General features: G+C 46.5%; 1 protein-coding gene across 1 annotated transcript in view; it reads right to left on the reverse strand.

Annotated features, from left to right (window-relative positions):
- SLC24A5 (solute carrier family 24 member 5) overlaps positions 1-18646 on the reverse strand; it is a 65908-nt gene that overhangs the window by 36506 nt on the left and 10756 nt on the right. The window lies entirely within an intron of this gene.

An 18646-nucleotide genomic window follows, 5' to 3' on the forward strand; every position in this document is an offset into this window, starting at 1 on the left:
TCCTTACGCTTGCTCGTGCATGTAGGGGAGCGCAGCTGCAAACAAAGAGGGCAGCAGCCAGTGGTGGGGTCAAGAGGAGGTGGGAAGCATCTAGATCATCCTGAAGCTTCCCTCTACGAAGATAAGTATCTAAATATGTAACTTTTTTTTTTCCCACAGAGCTTGGGTTTGCTTTAAAGGGATACTGTGGGGGGGGGGGGGGGTCGGGGGAAAATAAGCTGAACTTACCCAGGGCTTCTAATGGTCCCCCGCAGACATCCTGTGTTGGCGCAGCCACTCACCGATGCTCCGGCCCCGCCTCCAGTTCACTTCTGGAATTTCTGACTTTAAAGTCAGAAAACCACTGCGCCTGCACGCCCGTGTCCTTGCTCCCGCTGATATCACCAGGAGTGTACTGCGCAGACACAGACCATACTGGGCTTGCGATGTGCGCTCTTGATGACATCAGCGGGATCGAGGACACTGCAACGCAGGCGCAGTGGTTTTCAGACTTTAAAGTCTGAAATTCCAGAAGTGAACCGGAGGCGGGACCGGAGCATCGGTGAGTGGCTGCGCCAACACAGGATGTCTGCGGGGGACCGTTAGAAGCCCCGGGTAAGTTCAACTCATTTTCCCCTGACCCCCCTACAGTATCCCTTTAAAGAGAATCTGTACTCTAAAATTCTTACAATAAAAAGCATACCATTCTGTTCATTATGTTCTCCTGTGCCCCTCTGTGCTGTTTCTGCAACTCCCTGCTGCAATCCTGGCTTGTAATTGCCATTTTTATGCAGCGTTTACAAACAAAAGACATAGCAATTGATAGGCTGAGAGTAGGTCAGTGTGTGAGTCATACAGAGTATGCAGGGGGCCTGGAGAGGGTGTGCATAGCTGCTGTCCTATCACAAACAGCACAGCACATTCCAGCCTGACTGCCTGAGCCTGACAGAGGAGAGAAGATTAGGTCATATAACAGAGATAACACAGCCACTGTGCAACAAGGAAAGGCTGCAGTAAGACAGAGCACATTAGAACAGGCATAGGAACTTATAGGATAGAAGAAATAATGCTCAAAATTTTGTTCTCTTTAAAGTTGCTTTCATATCACACTGCCTGCAAATAATAGCAACAGTTGTTTTGTCAGCAGAAAGCAGCCATAGAACTCCCCACTTCTCCACCTCTATGCTAGTTACTTTACGGGCTGTCTATCACACATAAGATACAACTCACGTGTAATTTTGCAATAGAGAAACAAGCGAGGCACCATCCACGATGCATTGGAGCATCATCACCAGCATAGACAGATTGCAGACAGCAAAAGTGTGACGGCCTAACAGCTGTTTTGCGGTACATCCGCTTCTTCAGAGACCTACTGTAGGTGACTGTAGGTCTCTGAAGAAGTGGATATACAGCAAAACTGCTGTTAGGCCGTCACACTTTTGCTGTTTGTAACCTGTCTATGCTGGTGAACAAATAAATACTCAGATGCATTGTGGATTGTGCCTCGCTTGTTTCTCTATTGCAAAATTGGACTGTACTGTATAGAGAGCACACCACAGGAGTTGCTGACCGTCATCTAAACACCCCACAAGTGCATTTGGTGCTGACTCTGTAACCTCTCAGCTCTGAAACAACTCACATACTTGATAAATATGAGTACTCTAATGAAAATAAAAAGGAAGAAATGAATTATTTAACTTTTTACTTTTCAGATGTCATAATCTGTATGTCTACTACTGTCTGATGGAGTATACATATGCTGGTTGGCATGTGTCAATTGCCAACCAGATCCTTTCTCCAGCCCCTCCCTCCTGAATTTGCTTATTAGCTGTGGGAGAGCCTCTCCCTGTGATACTGTGCGGCCCTGAGCTTATTTTTTATAAGGAAAAAAAAAAAAAAAAGGATCCAGGAGGTGGGCATGTGAATACCACTGTGAGCTATCCAGGGCACTGCTACATGAGTCATGTGCGTCTCCACCTGAAACCCCCCTCACTTCCTTTCTGGTAGCTTCTGCAAAGGAGGGAGAGATAGGTATATCAGCTACCTGCACCTGGTACCAGGGCTGGTTCTAGCTACAATGGGGCCCCTGGGCAAAAGTAACCAGGGCCCCCCCTGCCCCCCCCCCCCAAACATTCCCAGTGATAGCCAGATATGTCCCCCCCCCCAAATTATCACCAAAAACTAGCCAGATCCCCTTCCCCCTTCAATGTCAGTATAGTAACCTGGTGTGCCTCTATCCCTCTGCCAGCCAGAGGCGTATGAGAGAGAACGGCGCTGGAGACTTGGGTGCAGGATACAGCGGTATATGGCTGATCCTGCTTCTGCACAAGTCCGGGCCATGTTAATTACTATTCCCCCTCCAGGCCGCCATGGATAGCGGGGGAATGAAATAATTCGGCTTCCAGCGATTGCTGGAAGCCGAATTATTGGTTTAAAAGCAACTTCAGCTTAGTCTTCTGAAGTTACTCCCTGTGCGCCGCTATAGCCATAATTCCTATTACGGCCTATGGTGGCGCCGGCTGTGCCCAAGTCTCCTGCGCTGCTGCGCCCAAGTCTCCAGCGCTGGATTTGGCAGGCAGCCATATGATGTATTGCGGTGAATGGGGACACTTGGGAGCCCCTATGGATGTGGGAGCCTTGGGGAAATTGCCCCCTTTGCCTATATGGTGGCGCTGGTCTTGCCTGGTACCTTGCCTCAGCAGCATGTCACAGGGGGAGTGGCTATATAAAGGAAAAGATGCCTAAAAAAAAATAAATTAAAATCTTAACCTATTTTGGTTCCTGGACGTAGTTTCTACGTCCAGGAACCATGCGCGCTACCGCGGCCGATCGCGCGCGTGCACGCACACTCCCGGCCGCGGATTCGGTAGCCAGGGAATCAATGTATCGGGCTACGGTGCCCGATCATTGATTCCTCTCCCCCGCTGAAAAAGCGACAGCTTCTCTCAGAAGCTGCGCCTTTTCTGGCCGTTCCCTTCCCGATGCGTCACTGTAAGCGTATGTTACGCTTAGAGTGACGTCATGTAAACAAACTCATGGCTGCCATCTTGTGGCCAAAAAGTGATACTACACCTGTAAAAAAAAAAAAAATTTAAAATGAACACACATTTACATTATAAATCTATTGTTTACCTCCCACCCTCCCAAAACTACCCAAATAAAATGTTTACAATAAAAAAAAAAAAATACATTACAGTAAAAAACAAAAACAAAAAACATGTAAATATTTACCTAAGGGTCTAAACTTTTTAAATATCAATGTAAAGATGAAATATTTCTATATTTTTTTATTTTAAACTTGTAAATAGTGATAGATGCAAAACGGAAAAAATGCACCTTTATTTCCAAACAAAATATTGTCGCCATACATTGTGATAGGGACATAATTTTAACAGTGTTATACCCAGGACATATGGGCAAATACAATACGTGAGTTTTAATTATGGAGGCATGTATTATTTTAAAACTATAATGGCTAAAAACTAAGAAATAATGATTTTTTTCCGTTTTTTCTTATTCTTCCTGTTAAAATGCATTTACAGTAAAGTGGCTCTTAGCAAAATGTACCCCCCAAAGAAAGCCTAATTGGTGGCAGAAAAAACAAGATATAGATCAGTGCATTGTGATAAGTAGTGATAAAGTTATAGGCTAATGAATGGGAGGTGAACATTTCTCACGTGAAAACGACGGAACCTGAATGGGTTAAATACACCCAAATTTATAAACCCCAATAGCGGAGCAATAGGAGTACATGTTAAAGTACTAGATTAAAACTATGGCATTCCTGTTCAACAATTAATCATCATCTCATAAGTTTATTTTCAGTTGAGGTTTGCTTCAAGTGGGTTGTTGAGAACAAAGAGCTGTGACATCTGTTCACTTATTTTTATAGGTTCTGCTTATTTTCTGACCACACCTGTAATGTGTTGTGGCCATGCACAGCATATTTCTCAAGCTCAGCTTGGAGCATCATAGGCCTAGAGGCTGGAAGGGTGGACATAAACTATTTGACCTACAAATTGCAGTGTGTGTGTGTGTGTGTGTGTGTGTGTGTGTGTGTGTGTGTGTGTGTGTGTGTGTGTGTGTGTGTGTGTGTGTGTGTGTGCGTGTGTGTGTGCGTGTGTATTGTTTTGGTGTCGCTTCAGAAAACATAAAAGGAACCTGTAATGGTTCATGAAACAACTTGGAACTCCCAAAAGTAATTTGAACTCCCTTTTTCTGGATAAAGAGAACCCGAGGTGGGTTCTAAGAATACAATTAGCATACAGAGGATGGTTCTGCATACAATGACCAGCCTCTGCTGCTATACTATGCAGGAGAACAGAGGCGCCAAAAGGATAAAAGGAAGCTAAATGAGCCTAAAAAAACAAATTCTTGGTAAATAGAGGAGATAGTGGTGGACTTACCGCCTCCAAGTAGACACACAACGACTGTAGTAAAGACAGTCAATATATTTTATTTATGAACTCCAAATATGCAACGCGTTTCACAGGTTTTATCCTGCTTCATCAGTCATTAACAGCGGAGCAATAGCATATGTGGTCAGTAGAAGAGCCAGGCACAGAGCTGGGTCTATTAACAGTACAGCGCTGCGATCAAAGGCAGCGCTGTACTGGGGACAGCCGTGTGACACAGCTATCCCCCTGGGAGACATAAGAGTGTGAGCTTGGTTGGTGGGCAGGAAAGTGTGTGTGTGTGTGTGTGGGGGGGGGAGGAAATAACTTGTATGCTGAATTGTGTGGCCCTGCCGGAGCCCTTAAAGCTGCAGCGGCCTAATTTATAAAAAAAAAAATGGCCTGGTCTTTAGGGGGGCTTAAGCCCATGGTCCTTAAGAGTTTAATAGCTATGGGCACCGTGTTCACAACTTTCTGCCCCATTACCGCATTGGCACCTATTAGACACCTGCTGGGGATCACACTCAAATGTCCTGATTCCAGATGAAGCCTTGTACTTTACAGGAAAATTAATTTCTGGGTGCACCTTTTTAGAGATAAAGGAGACGTGGTGGGGTCTGGAACTCTCTGAATAGGTGTTAAGATGTAAGCAAGCACAGCTATAACAGATTTCTAAATCAGAAAATAATGTGGCGACCATGGTCCTGACAGTTTCCTGTCTGTGAACCACATTGCATTATGGGAAATAACAGTTGTTTACAGCTGGGTCCAACTGCCAAAAAAGCAAGCAGCATCTCCTTCGACTGACATCACCTGCCAGCAGTAAAAATGTCACCATGTGGTAAAATGTCAGAATGTAAATCAGGGAGAGGAAAGATTTTACAATGGGAAAACACTGACTAAATAATTTATACATAATTATTGTAAAAATGAAGCACTTTATTTTAATTACATTATTTTCACTGGAGTTCCTCTTTAAGTAACAAATATGTGACATGAACAAAAATCATGAGATCCTTAGCCCAATGTTTTTTTGCACAATGTTCACAGGCAAACACTGCAAACAAGCAATTCTTGTAACTGTACATGTGATTTGTACTTCGGTTTATAGTTTGGCCCACTCTTCATGAGCCAACTGTGACAGCTCTGTCAGCTTTGAAAGGTGCCTTTTCTAATTCTTTACAGATTTCTTTGATGAGATGAAACTCAGGGTTGATAGAGAACCTCTTCAGAACAGCATGTTTTGTTCTTAGCTGTTCTTGGTTACTTTTAACTGTGTGTTTTGGGTTTTTGGGTCTTCTTGTTGGAGGAAACATGAACTGCATTTGAGACAGAGCTTTTAGACACTTAGGGCTGGAACCCACAGGAGCGCTTTTGGCAGCGTTTTGGCAGCACTGCGATACGCTAGCAGTTTGCCAAAACGCTGGGCTAATGTTAATGGATGGGGCAACTTCCACAGGAGCGTTTGCGTTTCTCAGAAACGCAAACGCAGGACATGCAGCATTTTGGGAGCGTTAGCGCTTCAATGTAAAGTATTGAACCGCTAGCGGAAACACTCAGCAAAACCTAAACTGAGCGGTTTTGCTAGCGTTTTGCGGTTCACAGGACCAATCAGGATAAAAACGCACTAGCTAGGCACCCGCTGGGGAAAAAATACAATGTTGCAAAACACAACCCAAAACGCGCAAGAATCCGCTTGCAAACCGCTCAGACAAAACGCTAGCGGTTGCGTTTTGCGTTTGCGTTTTTCAGTGGGTTCCAGGCCTCAAAGAGTAACTGTCAGGCTGCAGAAGCTAATTTAAACCTCTATTCTCCTGTGTTAAACAGTTTAGACGGAAGCCAAAAAGGCAATAGTGAAGATAAAAATCTCTCTTACATTTGATGTGTGCTTATCAGCAAAGCTGTTAGACCCAAGAGGACGCAAGCCGCATACCATACTGCAAAGCATTCTGGGGCACTCCCCTCGGCTGCTAAGGAGAAGTTACAGGATCAAGTTTCAGCAGCTTGTAACTCAGTCCAGCCACAGCACAGATAAATCTCCAGGCAGAGTACACTGCAAGAGTCCGCTATTGTTCCTAGCCACATGGCTAATTAATATTCACTGCACACTAGTGTTATTCAGTACGAGCTTTTCTGTGATCAGGAAGCAGGCAGGACATGACGACACATTTGGCTTCATAGGAGACAGACAAACATGGAACCTGCCATGAGCTGTCAGGAGCATCAATCTCTGCATATACTATATACAAATTCTGTGAAGTACAAACGTGGACAGTGAAATGCATATGTAATGTAAGTACAGCCAATCTTTAGCTACTGATATATGTGTTTATTTTCTCTGAGACCTTATACCTAACAGCTCCTCTTTAAGGCTCATACACACATCAGACTATAGTCTTTGGAAACTGAAAGATCACAGACCAATCTTACCACCCTTCATGTAGTATGAGAGCCATACTCTACACAGTCTTTTCTATGGAGCTGAACTCCCCATCAGAAAAAAATCTTTGCAAGATGCTGCACACACAGATGCTGTACAGACACAAAAGATCAGTATCTGCAAAATATATGTTCCTGCCAAAAATCCATTCCTGCAAATTGCAATGATAGTCTATGAGATCTGCAGATCATTATACTCACATGATTTAACTGACATTCATCTGCAGATCAAGCAATCATCTGCAGATCTGAAAATCCATCCTGGTGGATCTGATCTGCAGATGAATGTCAGCTAAATCATGTGTGTATGATGATCTGCAGATCTCATAGACTATCATTGCAATTTGCAGGAATGGATTTTTGGCAGGATCAGATCTTTTGCAGATACTGATCTTTTTCTCCTGCGTTTTCTCCTAGGTTCTTTTTTCACAACTTGTCAATAAAATACTTTTTAAACCACCAGCAAGCAAGAGAATAATTTAAATCATTTTGATAGCACTTTTTCACCTACTTGTTGGTACTTTTTCAAATGCAAAGTGCTGAAAATGTAGTTTAAATATAAGATAACAAAAAAAGTATATCCTAGGAGAAAACTAAGGAGAAAAAGTTAATTGCATATGGGCCTTAAAGTGGATCTGAACTCAGAACTTCCTCTCTGCTCTAAAAGATACACAACAGCATAATAACATTTAAACAAAAACATTTCTTGGTTACATCTGATACAAATCCTGCAATAAATCTGCACTGTTTCTACTTCCGGATTCATGGGAGCAGACTTATTGTTTACAGCCTGTGCTTTCAAATGGGCTTATCTGCCATCTCTGCCATAGGCAGTCATGTGACACAGGGGAGAGATCAGATTACAACTTGTGATTAGACACAAATGAGGGGGAGTTAAACAGGCTAAACTCTCTAAATACATACAGGGTGCATTTATCTATGTTTTCCTTCTGTTCTGTGCAAGAGTTCAGGTCCACTTTAACTGAGCCTCCTCCACGTTTCACAGTAGGTATGGGGTTTTCTCTCAAAGCTTCACTTTCTTGTTTGTGGGCATGGAGCTGATGTCACTTGCCAAAAAGTTGCAGTTTTTTTTTGGTCTCATCTGCCGAAAGGATATATTCAGCAGTGGAGTGTTCTTGGGTCTTCTACCATTGGACCCCCAGTCACTTAAAAAAAAGTGACAGATGTGTGTTCAAACAGTTGTATACCTTAAAGAGAACCTGTATGGAGTAAAATTTAAAATAAACACGAGGTAATTTCAAATGAACATTACAGTTACCTTGCTATTAGTTCCTCTCAGAAGCGCACAATTTTCTTCTGACAGTGATCGCTGTGAGTTCTGACAACATTTTGTCAGAATTGAAATATATCAGTTGCTGTCAGTTATAGCTGAGAGGACAACTGATGTGCCAAGTAATGTCTATGTTTTCCTATGGCTCAAGTGGGCGATATGAGTTTAACAGTGTGCTGACCAGAAAGCTGTTATGGGGTAATGACCATTTTCAAAATGGAGGACAGAGAATTCCCTTGATCACAGTGGACAAACAGGACGCGGGAAAGGAGAAAGAGGATTGATGAGTAGACTACATAGGAGGTAAGTATGACCTGTGTATGGTTATTTTGACTTTTAATTTTTAGTTCAGGTTTTCTTTAAACTTGGATTTCAGTTTGTGTCAGATGCATACTTACCAGGTAGGTACTATCAGGGGCATAACTACCGGGGAGCAGCCGCTGCAGTGGGTCCCAGAGCTGTAAGGGGGCCCCCAACTACTACTTTGCTCCCTCTGATTAAGTGGTCCACCCTTCGGGTCAGGCGTTTTTGTGGTTACACTTGTTATGGGTGTGAAGATTACGATGTTCACACTTGTTTTAGGAGCCTTTCAAGATGGGCCCCCAGGCTGTGAGGACCGGGGTCCGTTAAAAATGGCGCCAGTTATCGTAGTTAAAAAAACAGTGCCCCATGGAGAACCACTATCGCTAGTTATTTTTCGTTTTTGACAGCTAAAAAACGGAGCCAGCTTTAAAAACGATATTTATGGTTTATATTTATATTTGTTTTGCTCCCAAACGATATTTTTTGTTTTAACCCTTGCTTTGCTGCCGTTTGGAAAATATCTGCCTGCCGGCTTTAATGTTTAATAGCAAAGCCCCTTTAAAAGCTAAAAACACCAAATTTGCAGGGAATGTTAAGAAGAAAATTGTGAACAAGAGGAAATTTTTTTTTTCAAAAAGACCTTATAGTTTGAGAAAATCGATTTTGAATATTCTTCTTCTGACCGTGGGAAAATTAAACGCCCGCCGACTTTAGCGGTTAATAGCAAAGCCCCTTTAAAATGCCAGAAACACCAAATGTGTAGGTAATGTTAAGAAGAATAGTGGGAACACAAAGAAAAAAAAATTGTTCAAAAAGACCTTATAGTTTGAGAAAATCGATTTTAAATCTTCAAAGGAGGAAAATGTATCTATTTAAATCGCGTACTGACATTTCCGCGGCGGAAACAATTCCTGCCGACTTTAGCAGTTAATAGCAAAGTCCCCTTAAATCCTAGCAACACCAAATTTGCAGGATATGTTCAAAAGATACTGGGAAACAATATTTAAAAAAAATTTTGGGGTTATGTTCAGAGTGTGGGAAATTTTTTGAAAAAAAATGACGTGGGGTCCCCCCTCCTGAGCCTCTGTAACCCCTTGTCTCCCATGCAGGCTGGGATAGCCAGAATGCGGAGCCCCGGCCGACTGGTATGGGGGGGCTCTGGAGGGGGGGGGGGGGGGGTGTGAGGGGCGGCCAAGCCTCCCCCTCCCCCCCGGAGCCCTCGTCCAATCCATGGACAAGGGGCTCTTCCCCACCTCCGGTGCCCCAGGAGGAGGTGGGGGCGATGACTCCCTGAGGGGGGGTTCATGGTGGCATCTGGGAGTCCCCTTTAAGAAGGGGACCCCCAGATGCCCACCCCCCTCCCAGAAGAAATGAGTATAGGGGTACAAAGTACCCCTTCCCCATTTCAACAAAGGGTTAAATGAAATAAGAACACAACCACGAGAAAAGTATTTTAATAATCTTAATTAACCACAAATACTTACCTGTACCTTTAAAAAAATGTTCCCACGCCAATATATCCTCGGAAATGATCCAACGAATAACAATATCCTCTCATCTTGCGATCTTCAATTACCTTGATTGAAGATCTCCCACGCCAATTAGAATACTATACCTTACAATGCGTCCTGCGTAGGGACGCATAGCACAGCTCCCGCTGTCCTCCCCGCCTCCTCACCTGTCACCCTCACCTAGCCTGGCACCTGGTGCACCCATGAGTGCCACCCTAGGTGAGGGTGACAGGTGCAGGCAGACAGGGAGAGACAGCGGAGCTGGCAGCTATACGTCCGCACAGGACGCATCCTAAGGTATAGTAACCAGCTCATAAAAGAGCCGGTTCTTTTTGTATTGAATCAAATGAATCGATTCTCATTTCTCCTGGGAGGGGGGTGGGCATCTGGGGGTCCCCTTCTTAAAGGAGACTCCCAGATGCCACCATGAACCCCCCCCCCCAGGGAGTCATCTCCCCCACCTCCTCCTGGGGCACTGGAGGTGGGGAAGAGCCCCTTGTCCATGGATTGGACAAGGGCTCCGGGGGGGAGGGGGAGGCTTGGCCGCCCCTCCCCCCCAGAGCCCCCCCATACCATGGACCATGCGGGCTGGTATAGCTCAGGGTGCGAAGCCCCAGTCGGCCGGGGCTCCGCATTCTGGCTATCCCAGCCTGCATGGGGGACAAGGGTTTACAGAGGCTCGGGAGGGGGGACCCCACGTCTTTTTTTTTTTTAATTTTCCACACTCAGAACATTGAAAAAACAAAAATTGATACCAAATTTTTTAAAAAAAGACGACGTGGGGTCCCCCCTCCCGAGCCTCTGTAACCCCTTGTCCCCCATGCAGGCTGGGATAGCCAGAATGCGGAGCCCCGGCCGACTGGGGCTTCGCACCCTGAGCTATACCAGCCCGCATGGTCCATGGTATGGGGGGGCTCCGGGGGGAGGGGCGGCCAAGTCTCCCCCTCCCCCCCGGAGCCCCTTGTCCAATCCATGGACAAGGGGCTCTTCCCTGCCTCCCTTGCACCAGGTGGAGGCGGGGGGGGCGACGACTACCTGGGGGAGGGGGGTTCATGGTGGCATCTGGGAGTCCCCTTTAAGAAGGGGACCCCCAGATGCCCACCCCCCTCCCAGGAGAAATGAGTATAGGAGGTACAAAGTACCCCTTACCCATTTCCACAAAGGGTTAAATGAAATAAAAACACAACCACGAGAAAAGTCCTTTAATGTTCTAAATTAACCACAAATACTTACCTGTACCTTTAAGAAAAAAATCCCACGCCAATCAGGTCCCACGACAGTATCCTCCATCTTGCGATCTTCTGATACATCTTGATTGAAGATCTCCGCCGTCCCGACGCCACACACGCCGCCTCCGCCGCACTGCTCTTAGCTATACTTAGTATAGCCAAGAGCAAAAAAGCATCTTTAAATTTTAGCTCCAATGGTCCCCATTGGTTCCTTAACAGACCAATGGGGATCAGGAGGATCCCCATTGGTTGATAAGGAACCAACGGGGAGCCTTGGAGCCAAAATTTAAAGATGCTTTTTTGCTCTCAGCTATAAGTATAGCTGAGAGTGCGTCTATATAGACGCATTAGCGCTAGCTGCCGCTGCCCTCCCTGCCTCTCCCCACCTGTCACCCTCACCCATGCTGGCACCCAATGCACCTATGGGTGCCAGCATGGGTGAGGGTAACAGGTGTGAGAGGCAGGGAGGGCAGCGGCAGCCAGCGCTAATGCGTCTATATAGATGCACTCTCAGCTATACTAAGTATAGCTGAGAACAAAAAGCATCTTTAAATTTTGGCTCCAAGTCTCCCCATTGGTTCCTTATCGACCAATGGGGATCCTCCTGATCCCCATTGGTCTGTTAAGGAACCAATGGGGACCATTGGAGCTAAAATTTAAAGATGCTTTTTGCTCTAAGCTATACTTAGTATAGCTGAGAGCAGTGCGGCGGGGGCGGCGTGTGTGGCGTCGGGGCGGCGGAGATCTTCAATCAACATGTATCAGAAGGTCGCAAGATAGAGGATACTGTCGTGGGACCTAATTGCCGTGGGATTTTACTGTAAAAGGTACAGGTAAGTATTTCTGAAGATCGCAAGACAGAGGATACTGTCGTCGTGGGACATAACAGATTATAGCGCGGGACCTTTTCCGAGGATAATGGCGTGGGATTTTTTTCTTAAAAAAAAGGTACAGGTAAGTATTTCTGAAGATCGCAAGATGGAGGATACTGTCGTGGGACCTAATTGGCTTGGGATTTTTTTCGTAGCCACCCTGGCGTTCTATTTCCCCAGGATTTCCGTGCAAAAAGTGGTTCAATTAATTTCCAATAATTTTCAACCAATTTTTTTTGCAATCATTTTTTTTATATTGAATTCAATACAGGTTATTGTATTGAATTCAATAAAAAAAAAGTGTTTGCTGCGAGATTTTGATGATGCTGTGTGACATTGGTGCCATCAACGCCGATCGACGGGGGACATGTGATCGCCAAGGGAGAAGCAAAATCCGCCAAGGGACATGGAAGAAGGCACTGGAGAAGCTATCAGAGGTACGCGGCGAGGGATCAGCATGCCAATGGTGAGTATAAGACCCAGATGTATAGCCAGATGTATTAGCCAGATGTGCAGCCAGGTGTAGTTAGCTAGATGTTTTGCCAGGTATATAGGGAGCAAGATGTTTGCTGGTGTATAGGAGACAGATGTGCAGCCAGGTGTATAGGAGACAGATGTGCAGCCAGGTCTAGGGAGTCATATGTATAGGGAGCTAGGTTTGCGGGTGCCTCTGCCCCCCCAACCCCATTGCCCCCGATGCCCCCTAACTGTGGCCGGGTGTCCCTTCTGTGGGGGGGGGGGCTCCCCTTCTGTGCTGGCTGGTAGTGGCCGGCGGGGATCCCCTCTGTGGGGGGGGGGGAATCCCCATACTGTGCGTGTGGGTGGCCCTTCTGTGTGTGCATTGGGGGGGGGCAGGTATCATCCTTCTATGGGGGCTAGTCGTGGTGGGTCGGGGACACCCCCTTCTGTGGTGGGTGGGAGGTGGGGGTCCCCATCTATGCGGGCTGTGGGTGGCCTCTCCCTCCTCTTCCCCCATCCCTCCCTCTCTGTCCTCCATGCCCCCCCTCTCACCCCTGATCCTGTGTCCCCCCCACTACACACAGCATACAGAACTAGCATCCAGCCACCCTGGGAATCCCTGTGCAGCCGGCGGGGCAGAGAATGTGTGGGGCTGTGCAGGGATTCCCCTTCTTTGCCGGCGGGTGGCTGGTGCGGGGATCCTCTCTGTGCGGGGGGCCGGGGATCCCCGTACTGTGCATGCGGGGTGACCCTTTTGTGTGTGCGGGGGGGCGGGTATCCCCTTCTATGGGGCTGGTCTTGGCCGGTCGGGGACACCCCCTTCTGTGGTGGGGGGAAGGTGGGTGTCCCCATCTATGTGGGCTGTGGGTGGCCTCTCCCTCCTCTTCCCCATCCCTCCCTCTCTGTCCCCCGTGTCCCCCCCCCCCCGATCCCGTGTCTCCCCCCTGTAAGAAGCCCTGATCTACTCACCTGAGGGCTTTCTCCTGCGGCGGCCACGATGGACACCCTCCTCCTCCATCGCGAAGTCTCGTGTTCTCTGTAATTACAGTACGCAGCTTGGTGACGTCACCAAGCCGCGTACTGTAATTACACAGACCGGGACTTCGGCGATGGAGGAGGAGGGTGTCCATCGCGGCCGGCGCAGGAGAAAGCCCTCAGGTGAGTAGATCAGGGCTTCTTACAGGGGGGAGACACGGGATCGGGGGGGGGGGGGGGGGGGGACACGGGGGACAGAGAGGGAGGGATGGGGAAGAGGAGGGAGAGGCCACCCACAGCCCACATAGATGGGGACACCCACCTTCCCCCCACCACAGAAGGGGGTGTCCCCGACCGGCCAAGACCAGCCCCATAGAAGGGGATACCCGCCCCCCCCGCACACACAAAAGGGTCACCCCGCATGCACAGTACGGGGATCCCCGGCCCCCCGCACAGAGAGGATCCCCGCACCAGCCACCCGCCGGCAAAGAAGGGGAATCCCTGCACAGCCCCACACATTCTCTGCCCCGCCGGCTGCACAGGGATTCCCAGGGTGGCTGGATGCTAGTTCTGTATGCTGTGGGTAGCACAGATCGCTACCCACAGCGTGCTGACAGGCATCCAGCCATCCTGGGGAATCCCTCTGATGAGGGAAAAGTGCAGCCGGCGGGGCAGAGAAACAAGAAATCTCCCTGGCAGTATTGACGAGCTCAGCTCGTCAATACCGCTTTCAGCAAGTTTTTCCTGGACGAGCTGAGCTCGTCAATACCGCCAGGGTGGTTAAAAAGGTACAGGTAAGTATTTCTGGTTAATTTAGAACATTAAAGGACTTTTCTCGTTGTTGCGTTTTTATTTCATTTAACCCTTTATGGAAATGGGTAAGGGGTGCACCCCTATACTCATTTCTCCTGGGAGGGGGACAGGCATCTGGGTTCCCCTTCTTAAAGGGGACTCCCAGATGCCACCATGAACCCCCCCAAGGGAGTCGTCGTCCCCCACCTCCTCCTGGGGCACCGGAGGTGGGGAAGAGCCCCTTGTCCATGGATTGGACAAGGGCTCAGGGGGGGGAGGGGAAGGCTTGGCCGCCCCTCCCCCCCGAAGCCCCCCCATACCATGGACCATGCGGGCTGGTATAGCTCAGGGTGCGAAGCCCCAGTCGGCCGGGGCTCCGCATTCTGGCTATCCCAGCCTGCATGGGGGACAAGGGGTTACAGAGGCTCGGGAGGGGGGACCCCACGTCATTTTTTTCAAAGAAATTCCCACACTGAACATAACCCAAAAATTTAAATAAAAAAATAAAATTTTTCTTTTTTTTTTTAAATAATTGTTTCCCAGTATCTTAACATATCCTGCAAATTTGGTGTTTTAAGGGGACTCTGCTATTAACTGCTAAAGTCGGCGGGAATTGTTTCCGCCGCGGAAATGTCAGTACGCAATTTAAATAGATACATTTTCCTCTTTGAAGATTTAAAATCGATTTTCTCAAACTATAAGGTCTTTTTGAAAAAAAAAAAAATTTCCTCTTGTTCACAATTTTCTTCTTAACATTCCCTGCAAATTTGGTGTTTTTAACTTTTAAGGGGGCTTTGCTATTAAACATTAAAGCCGGCGGGCAGATATTTTCCAAACGGCAGCAAAGCAGGGGTTAAAACGATAAATATCATTCAGGCAGGACAAAAAAAAAAATAAAATTTTAAAACGATAAATTTCGTTTTTAAAGGTCTGCACTATTTTAACCTTTAAAACGATAAATATCGTTTTAAACATATATCGGGCAGAAGGGGGCGCCATTATTTTGCCGGCGCCATTTTTCACTAGACGCGTGAGGACCACCAGGGGCAGACAAGGGAAAGGGTGTGAAGACCGCAGGGCAAATCTTTGCTTGGGGGGGGGGGGGGGGGGGAGGGATGGGTCCCATGATTTATAGTTAAGCCCCAGAGTGCTACCATGATTTATTTTGTAAATTAGCAATGCTTGTAAATATTACACGTAGAGCAAGTTTAATTTCAGTAATACAGCAAAACTTATCAGAGGCATATGAGAAAGGCCATGATGATTCATACCAAATTTTATGGGTGCGCACAATGCACAAGGCTAGCCATACATCAAACGCCAACTTCAGCATTTTTATGGCAATACTTAATAAGAGCGTAATAGAGGAATTTGTAATGTGATCTTGATAGCAATGTCTCTGCTTCTGGAGCGATGTACAAAATCCAGCACAGCTAATTTTCTTTACATTCATTTTTATTCTCAGTATCGGGAGGTAGATAAATTAATGTTAAAGGTAATTGTGCATAAATAACAGCCTCGTAAAATGATGCAGGCTAATCTTTTAAGATACATTTATACTGTAATGTATATTATGATTAGGATGTGCAGCTGTTCCAACTTTTTAGAAGCGTACAATAAAAAAAAGAAAAGGCGCTTGTCAGACTAAGTTCGGAATGAAGAGATTAATTACCGTCTAAGTTGGTGGATAAACTACATAGTGAAGCAGCCAATTTTATACCTTGCTGGATGTACTTGGCCAACATGTGATGTCCGCTGTCAAGGCTTCTTATGGCAGAAAGCTTGCAATTTATTACATATTGGCTTCAGACTCCCATCCTATAGAAGATGCGAAATCTAAAAATGTATATATTTTCAGATATATCCTCCTTGTATTTTGTCTGGTTTGAAACAGAGTTGGAGGAGTCTGTTAGGTGACAGCTCGGCCACACAATGGGGTGTATGCAATAAACTGTGTTAAGCAGAATTACATGCATCAAGTTTTACAGCACGATGAGTAGGGATGATCAGTGAGATGCAAATATTTTTGAGTTGCAGGATTACACAAATGTTTATGCAAATATATGCATATAACAATTAAGTTATCCAATCCATTAGTAATTAGTTAGTAATCCATACATAAACTCAACACTGCCCTAATCCTTTCTGCCAATAACTTCTTGTTGCACCCCCTCCTTTCGTGTCACCAACCCCTCCCTCCAGATCGTAAGCCTTTGGCAGGGCCCTCTCCCCTTGTGTATCATACTTGACTGTGTGCACTTTACCCAGAATTTGGAACTTGTAATTTTTACTGCTACCACTCCAGTGTATGATCTGGCATTGTACTACTATCTGCATTGTGTTGTGTATCTTATTGCTATTACCTGTATTGTTGTATCTATTGTCTACTACCTGTATTGTTCTGTCACCCCTGTTATTGTCTGTAATCCTATTTATTGTACAGCGCTGCGTAATATGTTGGCGCTATATAAATCTATTAAATAATAATGATAAATAATGATAATAAAGCAGGAAACTGGATAACATTAGGATAACACAGCCACATAAAGGCTTATGGCCACCAGGCCTGCATGCTATATAGCAATAGAGCCTAACATCCCACAGCATCTTCTCTAGCGAATAAAAAACATATGAGCAGTTAGACTCCATTCACACTTAGAAACACAAAACGCTGGCGATTTTTGCAGGAGTGATTTTTCCGTGATTTCACGCGGAAAAATCACTGAACACTGTGGCGATTTTGCCACGATCACGGTTAGCGCTTCTATAGTACTGAAACATGATTGGTGGGAAATCGCCTGAAAATGGTGCAGGTGACGTGTTTGCGTTTTGCATTTTGGGGCGATTTGCGGCGATTACCGCAAATCACCCAAGTAAGAACGGCCCATAGGGTTTCATTACACTAGCGCGATTAAAAAGCACTAGCGTTTGAGCGTTTTGCCAAAATCGCGGCAAAACACTCTAGTGTGAATGGGCCCTGAATGATATTCCCCACAGGGATCAAACCTGCTAGTTCTATGCCTCGAGCTGATCCAGCAGGCAGCGAGGCAATAATGGTGTTTTAAATGCCGCCACGCAGGATGACATCTGGTCTGGAAGTGCGTCATCGCGGAAAGACTTTTCGTTCGCCTGATGGACTGCAGACGTCACCGCTCCAACCCCTCTTCTGGCACACGCCAGGCATAAACACAGGACTCCCGGCTGGCTGTCCCTGCCAACCGCGAGAACCTCCAGCGAGCACGGCATCAACCTCTTCCACACCGTCCACTATGCCAGCTCCTCATGCAGGCTCCAGGAGTAAGAGGGTTCCCCTAAAAACAGAAAAATAGGTACAAAGACCTAAACTGGATGTTTCCTGCGTGGGAAACAGCAAAACTTAAAGGGTGATGTGGGTGAGGTGGTTTTATACAAATTTTATTCGGGTGTGTTTCCTTGGTGGAGGAACTGGCTATCTCATGTTATACGGCTGTCCTGGAGGATGAGGAGTGAAACTTCATTCTCTGCTGCATTGGCACACCTTGCTAAAGGATCATTTGAAAACACTGCAAGTTTAAAAAGGCGCGGCTATCTCCCCTAATGATTTTAGCGGCTGTACAGAAATCTTGGCACACACACTATTAAACTGGCACAGCGAAAAGACTACATACCAACAGCTAAGCAAACACCTCCACTAAAGGAGCAGTTTAAAAGGGCGTAAGGACTTGTACATGTTGTCGCTGCTATTTTCTATGTGTAGCCACTATTTATCTCTGCTATTTGTAGTCTATTTGTAGGTACAATTTGGGTGCTCTTTTAGGCCTGGTGCACACCAGAGGAGTTTTTCTGAGCGTTTTGAGTTTTTAAATCTGCTGCTAATGTTATCCTATGTGTCTGTGCACACTGGAGCAATGAGGTTTTGTAAAAAAAACCCCATAGCATTACATTGGGAAAAGCTTTTAGAGGTTTCAAAAGCTCTTCCCAATGTAATGCTATGGTTTTTTTTTAGAAAACCTCATTGCTCCAGTGTGCACAGACACATAGGATAACATTAGCAGCAGATTTAAAAACTCAAAACGCTCAGAAAAACTCCTCTGGTGTGCACCAGGCCTTAAAGGAAAGGTTCAGGGAGGGTGGAGAAAAAATAAAAATCAATTTCCACTCCACAGGCCGGCTGCCAGGTCGGGCTCTTCTGCGCTCCAAGTCCTGGTACTACGCATGCGCAGTACAGCCCGGCGGACGTCCGATGACGTCAGAGCGCCGGCGTGGGACGCAGAAGTACCAGGACATGGAGCGCAGAAGAGCCCGACCTGGCAGCCGGCCTGGCCAGGTCGGGTCGGCCACCAGGAGCCTGCGGAGCGGCGGCGAGGGCACCTCCTGCCTGCCACGGGCTGGAGGAAGCCCCAGGTAAGTGGAAATTGATTTT

This window comes from Hyperolius riggenbachi, chromosome 3 (genome assembly GCF_040937935.1).
Source record: "Hyperolius riggenbachi isolate aHypRig1 chromosome 3, aHypRig1.pri, whole genome shotgun sequence".
NCBI classification, from domain to species: Eukaryota; Metazoa; Chordata; class Amphibia; order Anura; family Hyperoliidae; genus Hyperolius; species Hyperolius riggenbachi.